This window comes from Camellia sinensis, chromosome 15 (genome assembly GCF_055761805.1).
Source record: "Camellia sinensis isolate YWXY chromosome 15, ASM5576180v1, whole genome shotgun sequence".
Lineage (NCBI taxonomy): Eukaryota > Viridiplantae > Streptophyta > Magnoliopsida > Ericales > Theaceae > Camellia > Camellia sinensis.
In genome coordinates, this window is record NC_138975.1 from 68,211,926 (window position 1) to 68,225,995 (window position 14,070).

The window sequence follows — 14,070 nt, forward strand, 5'->3', positions numbered from 1 at the left end:
TCTTGCCGTCGCTAAATCCCTTTTGCAACCCCCTCTCTTGCGACCCCCCACCTGCCGTCGCAAAAAACTGATCCCCGTCGCAAAAAACTATTAGCGATGGCGTTTGGAGTATTTGCGACGGCATTTTGCCGTCGCAAAAAACAATTTTTTTTGTAGTGTGTGAACTATGAAGCTTCTACAGTTAACAGAGAGAGTTCATTCCAGAAAGAGTAGCTTTAAATCACAATTTACTAAAACACATAAATAAACTAACTATTAATAAAGTGACAAAATTCTCTCAAAATTGCACTCATAGATGTGATTCGGCATCGACTGAACCAGACAATGCTTATTACAACAGTGATGTAGCACATAATTTATTCCATTGCTGAACCTACCCAAGCCACTTTGGGCATAAAGTTCAAATTCATAAACTAAACAATGAACACCATAACACAGCAGGAAGGCAAACAAACATTGATTAAATTGACCTTAAGTCAAAGTCATAATAGTATTGACAGACAAGTGGGTAATTGGATGCAACTCTCCTTGTGCAAGAAACCCCCACCCCCTCAATTACTTTTGATCTATCACACTAAATTGTAATTCCCTCTAAAATAATAGGAAATCATCATCATCATCATCATAAATATAAACGAACAGAAGGAATTAGAAAAATCTTTGCTTTTGCTTACATGACAAAAGCAGAATCGATCCAACAAGACAACCCATCAAATTTCTCTAAATTATAAACTTCCACGGTTTCGAGATATGCATGGGGGTACAGATCACCAGCATCATTACATGATAATATAACCCGAAAGATTGCTACACGTGCATACCACGTATTACAATGATCCAAGCCAGCATACAACAAACACATTTTATGGCCACCACCATCAACATCATCGCCCAAATGGGTGAGAAAGCCCTGGAAATGGTATCGAACAAAAGGTGGATTGAACACACTATAAAGCTCGTGTAGTACGCGATAAGACTTGGGAATCCCATCGGAATCCAACTGATAAATACTGAGCTGTTGAAGGTCCTATGGCATGGCGACTAAAAACCCATTGAATTCAGCTACAACACAGGAGATCATAGGGATAGGGTATAAGCGCTTTTCAGTGAACTCCCATTTCTCCATACGAGTGTCAAAAATGAAGAAACCAGCAATGATGCAACAGACGATCTTGTGAGCCCAAACAAAGTGGTGATGCATATAATCACTACCTATTTTAAATTGGGCAGGGTCTGTCCAGGGGGGATGAGGGAGGGCTTTCCAGGATTTGAGGAGGGGATCAAAAACCTCGAAAACAGGCAGCTCAAGTGGTTTATCGTATTTACAAGATGGTCGTCTCGCCAGAACATAAATCTTCTCATCAAGGTTGATCACGAGAGGACTAAACTTGGGAACAAGCATCCTGGGAATATCATCATCACCACTGTGGGGATATATTTTTGAGTACCAACACGTGGCAAGGTGACGCCGATGTGTCAGCCGAGGTGCCACGTGTCCTGGTCATTATGCCGAGATTATTTTGGCGTTGCCGAGGTTATCTCCGAAGATATCGGAATCTGAGATAAACGGATAAGGGACAAGAGTCCTAAAATGAAGTGGAGACTTAGTCAAGATGAGGATAAAGCTCTTTGGAAATTTATCTTTATCTCTTGAAGAGTCCAAATTAAGTATTGAGTTGGAATCCATAGAAGTCAGGCTTCTAGTAGGACTAGGATTGAGTAAACTATAAAAGAGAGGCACCCCCGTGGGTCTAAGGTACGCAATTTATGCTTTGAGCAGTGAGTTTAGCACTTGATTATCTTTAAGAGATATACTGACTTGATCGTCGAAGTGCCCCCGGGTGGAAGAGCCACCGCCGGAGCCTTTTCTTTCTGTTACAGGTTAACTGAAGCTATCTATTCTGCCGGTGCTCTCTAGCTGATTACTAAACGGGCAGTGTGATCTGAAAATCACTCATACAATTTGGCGCCGTCTGTGGGAAAGTAGAAGAATAGATGGCCAGTAACGGACAGAAGGAAAAGATTAGGGACGACACTCCTACTGGGAGTGGCAGACCAATTGACCTTGATATCGAAGAAGACAACCACAATGCAGAAACTCGTGACCAGGTCCACGGAGAGAAAGACGTCGGCCAGGAGGGCGACACTTCGAAGAAGACAGACCAAAGCAAGTACTATAACGAAGATGACCTCCAAGTATGGAGGGATAGGTGCCTACGGAGGGATGAAGAAGTAAAAGAATTGGCAAACAAGTTGGCAGACCTGTAGTCGATCGTCAACTTCATGATGTAAAACAATGTCATGCAGCCACCGTACCCGCTGCACGACACGCCGATTCCAACAACTAATACCCAGAAGGGAGGAAGGAAAACAATCCCCGAAGCCCCTGAGCACACCAGAAGCGGAAGGCACTCTCACCGACCTTCCAGGGAAGTCGGACGAGAGGAGTCCCGAAGGACGCATCACACGAAGGACCCGGAGCCCAAAGAACATCGGCATGTTCAAGGGCAGGCACTCTGCTTTGACACAACCCATGGAGAAAGGTCAAAATGGGTCCACCACGAGGCCGAAAGTAGTGTGCTGAAAAGATTGAAGTCCAAAGATAGCCGAGCTCCATGGAGGAGTAAAGAAGACTTGAGAGATTATCTCAAAAGGAAGCAACAAAATGCTGAAGCCGAGGTAACTTCCCCGGTTAAGCCGAGGACACCATTCTCGGTAGAACTGGACAAATTTGAAGCACCAAAGAGATTTAGTATGCCGAGGTTCCAAATATATGACGGCAAGTCAGATCCCAACTTTCACGTTGGACTATACCTGAATTCAATGGCATTATATAGTGGGAACGAACCGTTGCTCTGCAAAGTATTCCCCTCATCCTTTGGGGAGATTGCATCAGATTGGTTCCATAAACTGCCGAAGGGAAGCGTAAAGACTTGGGAAGGTCTGGCCGAGATGTTTGTGGCCAGGTTTGTAACGAACAAACTACAGCCCTTGAGGGTCGACGCACTGATGGCTTTAAAAATCACCAAGGATGAAGGCCTTAGGGCCTACGCAAAAAGGTACTACGAGGTGTTCAATCGAATACCCGAATGCAACCAAGAGGTGGCGGTCGTGTCTTTCAAAAACGGCCTGAAAGATGACTGCCCACTATGGAAGTCTTTGGCAAAGACATTACCAAAAAGCATGGAAGAACTCATGGCGAGAATCGAGAAGTACGCCAGAGTCGAGGAAGATACGTCGGGAAACAAAGAGACAAAGTAGGAGAAAGGAAACGGCTCGCCAAAGTGAAGCCGAGGTAACAATGGATCGATCAAACAAGAAACGGAATTGAGGGCTAAACAGGCAGTGACGACTGTGCTCCGAATCCCGGTCCACAAAGTCCTGGATCAAATACGAAACCAACCCTATTTCAGAGCACCGATAAGAACACCAAGGGAATTTATGGGAAGAAACGTCGGTAAGCGTTGTGCTTACCACAATGAAGAAGGGCACCAAACTCAGGGTTGCAGAGCCCTAAAAGCACACTTAGAAGACTTGGTGAGGCAAGGCCATCTGAGGGACCTTGTCGATGAAGCCAGGACAAGGGAAGAACATGCAAGATTGCCTCAAGCACCAATAGCTCCGCCTCCCCCAGCACAGCAACCACATGCAGAAGGACCACGGGTGGTTAATGTAATTCACTCAAAAGTGAACGAAAACGACATACGATAGAAGACCCAGAAGGTAAAACACCTACAGCACGTGAACCAGGTCGGACATAAAAGACCTCGGTCTGAAGAATTCCAGGGACCGACGATAGCCTTTACTGAAGCTGACCTAGAGATGGTCCAGCATCCACATAATGATGCCTTGGTAGTATCCCTCCAGGTTGGGGAGTACCAAGTGAAACGCATCCTGATTGATCAAGGAAGCTCTTCCGACATCATGTATGTTAGATGTTACAAGGAGCTGGGCCTTCATCCTAATGACTTGGAGCAGTCCAATGGCCCGATGGTCGGCTTCAATGGAACGCCGACATGGCCACTGGGTGCAACAAACTTGGAAGTACAAGCCGGCACTAAAAAGATCAAGACAGAATTCATGGTGATTGACACACCCTCCCCTTACAACATCATCTTGGGAAGGCCATGGCTGCATGCAATGGGGGCAATTCTCTCAACATTACATCAACTACTGCAATTCCCAACAGAGCATGGGATAGAGGAAGTTAGAGGCGATCAGCTACAGGCGAAGAATTGCTCCATGGCAGTAATGAAATCTACCTGCAGCGTGCGAGAGCCAAAGAAGAAAAAAATTGAAGATGAGGACGTAGAAGTCCTAGAAGACGTCGGCAAAGAACCAGCCGAGAAGAGCGAGGAGGCACTAAAGAAAATCCTCGTCCAGGATGGGGATGAAAACGCTTCTTTCTTCTCGGCTCGGGCTTAGCCGAAGAAGAGGAAAAGGAGTTGGAGACTTTTTTAAGAGCAAATATTGAGGTGTTCGCTTGGACACCTTACGAAATGCCTGGCATTGACCCCGAGGTCACTTGCCACAAACTGAATGTTGACAAGTCGGCCAAACCTGTAATTCAGCGAGCCAGAAGACTGACGTTGATACACGTCGAAGCAGTAAAAGAAGAAGTAGACAAACTTCTAGAGGCCAGGGCCATTAGAGAAGTACACTACCCAACATGGCTATCTAATACGGTGGTGGTAAAGAAGAAGAATGGTAAATGGAGGGTCTGCGTAGACTTTACCAACCTCAACAAAGCCTGTCCTAAAGACAGCTTTTCCCTGCCCAAAATTGACCAGCTAGTAGATACCACTTCAGGGCATGGCAGAATGAGTTTTCTAGACGCCTACAGGGGGTACCACCAAATCGCCATGTACCCCCAGACGAAGAAAAAACTGCGTTCATCACCCCAAAAGGCCTGTATTGTTACAGAGGAATGCCTTTCGGGTTGAAAAATACAGGAGCAACTTACCAAAGACTAGTAACCAAAATGTTCAAACACCTGATTGGCCGAACAGTAGAGATCTACATCGATGACATGGTCGTGAAGACCAAGGAACCTAAGGGTCATCTTGCCGACCTAAAAGAGGTCTTTGATATACTCAAAACATACCGGCTCCGACTCAACGCATCGAAGTGCGCGTTTGGAGTTGGATCAGGTAAGTTTCTGGGGTACCTGGTAACAAGAAAGGGCATTGAGGCCAGCCCAGATCAAATCAAGGCCATCCTAGAGTTGAAGAGCCCGACGTCGGCAAAACAGGTGCAGATGCTAACTGGAAGGGCTGCAGCCCTAAACAGATTCATCAGCAGAAGCTCAGGCAAATGTAAACCTTTCTTCAACCTGGTGAAGAAGGCCACGGACTTCCTATGGACTGAGGAATGTAAGACTGCTTTGGCCGACCTAAAGAAATATCTGACCACGGCTCCAGTCTTCTCAACAACTGAACCTGGGGAAGAACTGTTCTTGTATTTAGCAGTTTCAGAACACGCAGTAAGTGCAGTGCTAATCCGAGAGGAAAAAGGGAATCAAAAGGCTGTTTATTATGTAAGCAAAACCTTGGCCGATGCAGAAACAAGGTACCTACCACTAGAGAAATTAATGCTGGCCTTAGTAATGGCTTCAAAGAAGCTGAACCATTACTTTCAAGCGCACAAGATTACAGTGCTAACAGAGCACCCACTGAAGTCATTGTTACAACAAGGGGACTTAACTGGAAGAATAGCAAGATGGGCAGTGGCCTTGGGCCAGTATGACCTGGAGTTCAGGCCAAGAACAACAATTAAGGGCCAAGTTTTGGCCGACTTCGTGGCCGAATTCACACCGGAGTCCATCAAACATCGGGCTCCGTTGAGCCAAGATGAACGATGTCCAAGCAAACAAGAAGAAGCCCAGCCAAAGGCAAAAGAACAAAGAAATGAAGAATTCAAACCCTGCAGCATTTACATCGGCGACTTCTTTCGCCTGTTTGTCGATGGGAGCTCAAACCGGCAAGGAGCAGGGGCATGAGTAGTGTTAATATCTCCTGATGGGGAGGTATTGGAATAGTCCATTCGATTAGGGTTCAAGGCCTCGAACAACGAGGCAGAATATGAAGCATTGATTGTAGGACTAAAGCTGGCAGTAGCAGCAGAAGCAGATGAGATAATAATTTTTTGTGATTCACAACTTATAGTAAATCAGGCAATAGGAGATTTTGCAACCCGAGATGAAAGGGATGTTTCAGTTTTGTCCTAAAATGTGGATTTTACAAACAAATCCCAAACCTAAAGCTATGGAGATGAAGATTAAAGGCACAGATCTGGAAAAGACACAAAAAAACAGAAAACAAATGCGAAGTTTCAGAATCAAGAACAATGATGGACTATCAAGAACATGAAGAATATAAAGAGTTAAAGGCCAAGAACAGTGGCAAGACGTGCAAGAAAACTATGGACAGTACATGAATTCAAGGCATAAGCAAAAAGCGAAATCAACGTATTCAGATGTATCATTCACAAATTAATTGTTTAAACAAGGTAGCAGTAAACAAGAAATTCCAGAAAAAATCAAGAACTAGAATAAGAAGAAAACAGTTGCTTACCATAAAATATGAAGCCGGAATAAAGATTACGGAAGTCAAACGACTGTTACAGATATAACGAGGACGACGAAAACTTCACAGGAAGGGAGAACGGAAGGCAGTTGTAGAGCTTGAATACTGGAACAATGGCAAATCCAGGAACTAAAGAGAGAAAAAGCGAAGAGAAATCGAATGCAAAAGTGAAAAATGAAGAAAGGGGGAAAGGTTTTGTCAAAAATTTGAAACGGCGGCAAAAAAGTAATCAATACGCCTAGAAGAACGTATGCGTCAGACGGCGCACGTAAGAAAGAGACGGCTTGCAAGCGCGTCATGAACACGGTCCAATAAGGTGGAGACGCATGAATGAAACGGTTGAGTAAATGATGCGTAACAGTTCACACACGTGAAAAAATTCATTGGAATCCTTGTTTGCTGAAGAAAACATGTCGGCCATAAGAATGATCTCGGCTGAGGAGTTCTTGAGCCGATGTACAGGAGAAAGTACCGATATAGGTTCCATCACCTCAAAATGCCGAGGTAATAGAACCTAGGGGACAGTTGTGGGGATATATTTTTGAGTACTAACACGTGGCAAGGTGACGCCGATGTGTCAGCTGAGGTGCCACGTGTCCTGATTATTATGCCGAGGTTATTTCGGCGTTGCCGAGGTTATCTCCGAAGATATCGGAATACGAGATAAACGGATAAGGGACAAGAGTCCTAGAATGAAGATGAGACTTAGTCAAGATGAGGATTAAGCTCTTTGGGAATTTATCTTTATCTCTTGAAGAGTCCAAAGTAAGTATTGAGTTGGAATTCATAGAAGTCAGGCTTCTAGTGGGACTAGGATTGAGTAAACTATAAAAGAGAGGCACCCCCGTGGGTCTAAGGTACGCAATTTATGCTTTGAGCAGTGAGTTTAGCACTTGATTATCTTTGAGAGATATACTGACTTGATCGTCGAAGTGCCCCCGGGTGGAAGAGCCACCGCCAAAGCCTTTTCTTTCTGTTACAGGTTAACTGAAGCCATCTATTCTGCCGGTGCTCTCTAGCTGATTACTAAACGGGCAGTGTGATCAGAAAATCACTCACACAACCACCATTCTTGCAGACACGGATAGATGCACAACCACGACAATCAAAATCCAATGCATATACATCTAGATTGGGAAGAAAATCAATCTCAGTAATAGCAAGCTTATAATCATCGTCATCATCATCGGGGGTGATCCACTTCTCTCTCTCACCCCCAATCATGTACAATTTGGAACCCACAGAGATATATCCCATTCTTATCGGTAAATCTAAAACAGCATCGGAATTATTAAACATTGTTTGAAATTCAGGCCGAGAACAGTTTCCCTTCCCCAATTGAGTAATATTTAGATAGCATAGTAGATTTTCCATCCACACATACAAATACTGATCCCTCTCCCTCTCCTTCTCTCCCGTCGACATCTTCAAAATCTCGCTCTCTCTCTCTCGCTCGGTCGCTCCTCCTCTTTCAACCTTTCGTCCCGACTGTCGCTGGTCCCAAGACGAGGTCTGTGTGTGTGTGTGTCAATGGATGTTATTTTTGGCCCCTAGCCAATACGAAAACGATAAATAAATATACGAAGACTATGGCCTCATTTGGAAAAGAGGTTTTTTTCAGTAATTTTTTAGTTTCTTGGTTAAAATGTGATGTAAAAAGATTAGTATGTTTGGGATAATTTTTTAACTTTTTATGAAAAGATGTGCAAAAAGTAGAGAGAAAAGGGAATCTTTGATTTTTTAGTATAGGTTGTTAGCTTTTTGATTTTTTTAGTAACTTTTTGACTAAAAAAGGCATTTGCCAAAAGAGGCCTAAGGGGGGGGGGTTTTTGGGAAGTAACTTTTCACCTATCTTTTAACTTTTTACTCATTTTGAGTTTTATTATCTCTCATATTTTTTTATCTAAAAAATGATAAAATAGACTAAAAAAGTAAAAAAAAAAAACTAACGTTTTACCAACTTCTTAAATCACTCCTAAATAAATCCAAACGTCGTTGAAGAATAGACCAAAAAATAATACTAAAAAATATAAATAAATAGTAGCGAAAATGGAAAGGAAAATTTATTCATGTTGATTCATTTAATTTTAAGATTATTTTTTGAATAAATTAGTTTTTTTTTTTGAAAAATTATATTTATTTAATTTGATATTATTTGAATTTAAGTGAACTAGAATGTGACCCGTGTTATGCACAGAATAAAATAATATATTACTTGTATAAAAATATTATAATTTTTCTCATTTTGATCCCATAAATTAAAATTATGAAAAAATAAGAATTTAACAAAAAAATAATTTAATAACTTTTCTGATTTTACAAAGTTCATAAAATTCATTACTTTTTATACATCCAACTAACAAATTATAAAAAAAAAATTATAAATATAAATATTTTTATATCTATAGTTTTTATAATGTTCATAAAAAATTTAAAATTTGGAAATGAAAACTTGTTTTTGTGCCTTCTAGATTCTATACACACACAAAACAAAACAAAAAAAATTGTTTTGAAAATAAGTTTTCAATTTTGTTATTTTTTTAGGTTCGGATTGGATTATAGCCAACTGGACCACTGTGGGTCATCTTTAGGCCCATCTCCATGAATTAAATCATTCGTTTTGTAAATATCGTCGAGCAGATTAGTTATACTAAAAATTAAGTTAATAGGAGATCGTTAGCCACTTGATTAAATTGGTGAATTACTTTCATAATTATATAGACCATTAATTATTTTTAGACAAAAATGATTCGATCAAATGACTATTGATACTCAATCAACTTGACATTTGGCATGATTGATCAGCTCAATGTTCTCTACAAAATGAGTTTAAATTGTTGAAATAAACTTAAAAAGGATCCACAGTGGACCACATTAGACATTGGGGTGCTTTGGTAACCTAGTAAAAAGTCAGCTTTTAGTTTTTTTACCCATTTTGGTTCACATCACCTCTCACATTTTTTACCCACAAAAAGACAAAATAGAACCAAAAAGTCAATTTTTTACCAACTTCCCAAAACACCACATTATAGACAATCCAATCTCAAATGGAATATTCACAACTTTTAGGGAGAGTTTTCTTATATGTACCTCAATGAATAAAATCCTTTAATAAATTTTTAAATAAATCTTAGGTTAATCTTAGAAAAACTATTTAAAACTTTAAAAATAAAAATAAAAAATGGGGTAAAACAAGTTGGGTGAACGAACGCGACTTTTTCACCTATAAATATCTATATAGTTATGATGTTCAAAAATAGTAAAAACACTAATTTTTATTTTTATAAATAACGGATATAGTAACCCTTCCTGTGTTTTGAATTAAGAAAAAGGTTGGACCAATTAAAAAATTAATTTACAAAATAACATAAATCAAATTATTAATTTACAAAGTAATATTTGAAAGGATGAAACACCAATAAATTTCAAATAGTATCGTATGATCTGTTTGATCCTCTTTTTTTTCTTATAAACCCAAAAGTTCTATTCTAGTATGAATTACATAAAGAGTCAAGTATAAACGTGCGTATTTTATGTGTTGAAGAACAATTGTGGGTTTTCTCATAATGTGAAAATTACTAAACATAACACTTCAAAAAAACTCTTTAATGTACTTTTTTTAAACGTAATACTTTAAAAATGTAATACTCCAATATAATACACTAAAAAACTCCTTAATGTACTTTTCCAAACGTAATACTCCAATCAATGTAACACACAAAAACTCATTAGTGTATTTTTTTTCAAACGTAACACTCCAATACTAAAAAACTCTAATTAATATAACACAATAAAAAACTCGTTACTATATTTTTCTCAAACGTAACATTCTAATAGTTTTCTCAAACGTAACAACGTAACATTCCAAAAAAAATTCCTTAATATACATTTTCTAAACATAACACTCCAATCAATGTAATACATAAAAACTCCTTAATATACTTTTTCCCAACGTAACACTCTAATGTAACACACTAAAATGCTCATTAGTGTACTTTTCTCAAACGTAACAACGTAACATTAAAAAAAAACATCTTAGTGCATTTTTTTCTAAACGTAACACTCTAACCAATATAACACACAAAAACTCTTTAGTAGGTAAATTTTCAAATGTAACACTCTAATTTAAGACTCTAATATAACACCAGAAAATCACATTAATAGAAATATAGATTTTCACACTCGACAACTGTTGGTTCAGCTACCATTTCCTCCAAAAAAAATCTTCCACATCTCAGCCTTTCATTCTTATCCCAAAAACGAATCAAAAAATAAAAAAAATGAATTATAAAAGGCATTTACTTAAACTTAAATGGTACCAAATAAAACAGATGTAACTTTCCAAAACAAAAAGAATTGATTGGTTCATAAGAAAACTCTTAATACTAAATAGATCAACATTCTCTCATATGAAATTTATAGGTAAATTTTCCTATTCGAAACTATTGCACAATAAAAAAATAAATTAAAAAAAAAAAAGAACTTTAACTTTTGATGAAATGAATGACCTTGTAATGTGCCTAAACTTATTGGTTAATTTTAACCTCCTGCAATTAATGGCTCAAATTGATAATACAAATAAAAAATATACTATATATGCTCGTCATCTGAATAGTTAATCATAATTCTCCACCTCTTATGTGAAATTCACAAGTGGCATGATAGGCATGTTTGATTGGGTGAGTTATGGTATAATATTGAGGTTATTAATTAATTTATGGGAGCCACATTCCATTATTTAGTTGCAATTATTAATTAGTACATTTTTTAATTGGGAAATTTATTGGAAAGTCCTAATTTGGAAATTTTTAATTGGAAAATAAACACTCATTCCTGTAAACCCGACTTTCTTCGCGAGCCCCCCTTTCGGAGAGGCGCGAATTGGTCTTCCTACAGTTCGGACTCCTGTCACGGTTCTGAATCTAATCTCACAAAGTGCAATGTGAGACTGATAAACACCAAAGAGTCCAAATCTGACAAATCGTTTTGGAAAATCGATTTTGAATCAAAAAACGCCAAACATGGACTGCTTTGCTAGATTACAGAGTCGCCACCTAAATATTTTATTTTTGGGAAATTTAGGAAACCCTAACTCGTGCCAAAGGCCACGTGTCCGTCATTACAAAGTTGCCTCGGCTCGGGAACTTGGGTACGAGAGGGGAAGGTTCTGAAATGAGCACCCCCGCTCGCCCGATCGAAGGATCGACCTCTACTAACATGATATGTTGTTTTATAAACACATGTGTTCTTATTCCAGTTATTAATCTAACTTTACTATGTAATGCGCACAGCATACAAGTATAGACTCAATCACAAGAATTGGAGCAAAACAACTCATATTTGTTTTTGAAAATGGTTTGAAAGTGCTACTCACAAGTAGGCTAAAGCGTGGATTTGCCACCTTCAAGTGGGCTTTAAAACATGATTTTGCCACATCGCAAAGTGGGCTTAAAACTCACAATCATCGAGTTGTTCCAATTCAAGTAACAAACCTTCACTCACAAGCATTCATATAGTTAATCACTTAAGCAAATATTCTCATGACAAACATGCTATCATGACAACACTCACACTCATGCAAGTATACTAAAGCGCAACACTTACAGTGTACTCTAAGCCAAAACAAAAGCTAGTTAGAAACATGCATGATCCTAACTGTACAGAATGCCTAATGCAACACATGCAGCATGAAATAAGATAGGCTCAGCTACCTAAGATGGCATATGAATGCAACAATTGATACACGTATTCAAATAAGTATTGAAATACAATGCAGTTTGTATGATGCGCTGAGCCCGGTGCATGCAAGACAAATGAATGAATGCAAACATGCAAAGAATAAGGTATGCTAATTGAAAAATGCCCTAAAACTAACCATCGAAAGCGGTTAAGTAAAAGGGAAAAAGAAGTGGGGTTAGAAGACATGCACACACACGCGCACGCTTATTACAACATTGCGCCCTCTCGAAGGAGAGTCCGAATGAATAAGGTAAGCTAATCAAACTAATCTAATTAAACTAATTAGACTAATTATTACAAATCATTTGAATAACTAGTAAACTACTTACTAATTATTACAACACTTCAAATAATTAGCAAACTAACTAATTAAGTTACAAAACCAACTAAACATGCAAAACATGTAAACTAGGCTACCTCAGCTCTGCCTTGAACAATGAAGGATGCATGCTCTCGGTTGCCACTTCAAACACCTTCCGATTTGCTCTTTAGAGGCTCTGTTTGCAGGGTGTCTCGAAGAACTTTCTGCTGAAACTTACCAAAACAATGCTGGGGAGTGCACCAGTGGCCTGCCGGCCATGAATAGTGGTTGTCGGCCATCTGCCGGCCAAGAGTGTGCCTCTGCTGGCCAACAATGAAAAGGTGCCAGCCACCAATGAAGAACTGCCAACCACTGGTGTGCTGTGACACCAAATTGCAACAGAACACAAAACAAAGAAAAATGGAGGTTCTTCGAGGGACATGTTTGTACTATGCCACTCCTTATCATCTCAAAACATCAAGGGAGTGGTACCATTGGGTCTAAAGCCACCAACCAAGCATTTCAATGCATGATGGCCAAGGATCCATGTTGCACAAATTCAATGAATGCATAACAAACAAGACACTAAGACCACCATTCCCTCATGTATGATCAAGGGCAATGGAGACAAAGGAGATTGGCTCATTTTCATCACTTTGAGTATAAAATGGACCAATCTACCTTGTGTTCAATATAACGTCCGATTGAACACAATGCAATGCACACATAACATGCTTATCTTGGCATGTTTTACTTGGCTCGATTCTTGTTTACACATTTTAAGTTACCGAACCATCCCTTAATTGATTTGTCCAAATGTGAAAGTCCTCTAATGAGGGGAAGGTCAATCAAAAGAATGGTTTAAGGCATGAGAGAAACCATGCCTTTGACTAGGAGGAACCCTCAAAAGAGGGTTGAAGCCATTTAAGCATAAGCCTCAATCTCAAGTATTAATCACAACCTCAAGACTAACCAATCCTCAAAACAAATCAAAAGTGAAGAAATGAGGAAGGTGGCAGATATTTCAGTGTTGATATGGCATGAAAAACAAGACTCTTACATGCAAACAACTCATGTACAACATGTTAGAAGGCTTAAGCATCAAAGCTAGTAAAGAGCATTACACGAGAGGCATGCAATATCAAACTCAAATGACCAAACCAACTTTGAACAGAGCTCAAACATGCCGAAATAAAGGTCAAAACATGCTGAGATGGAAGTCCATGAGGCAATAAAATCATGCTCAATTATTGGCCCACAAACAGGGCATAAGGCACAACTCCCAAAAACACAAAAAGAGTGGAACATGTGAGAGTGTGACTACACTATAAGCACTGAAATCATGTGTGAAATGATGCTATGGCATGCAAACAACTCAAACAAAGCATGTTAGGGACCTTGAAACTCAAAACTAGTCAAGGCCATTTACATTACAACCACGCACAA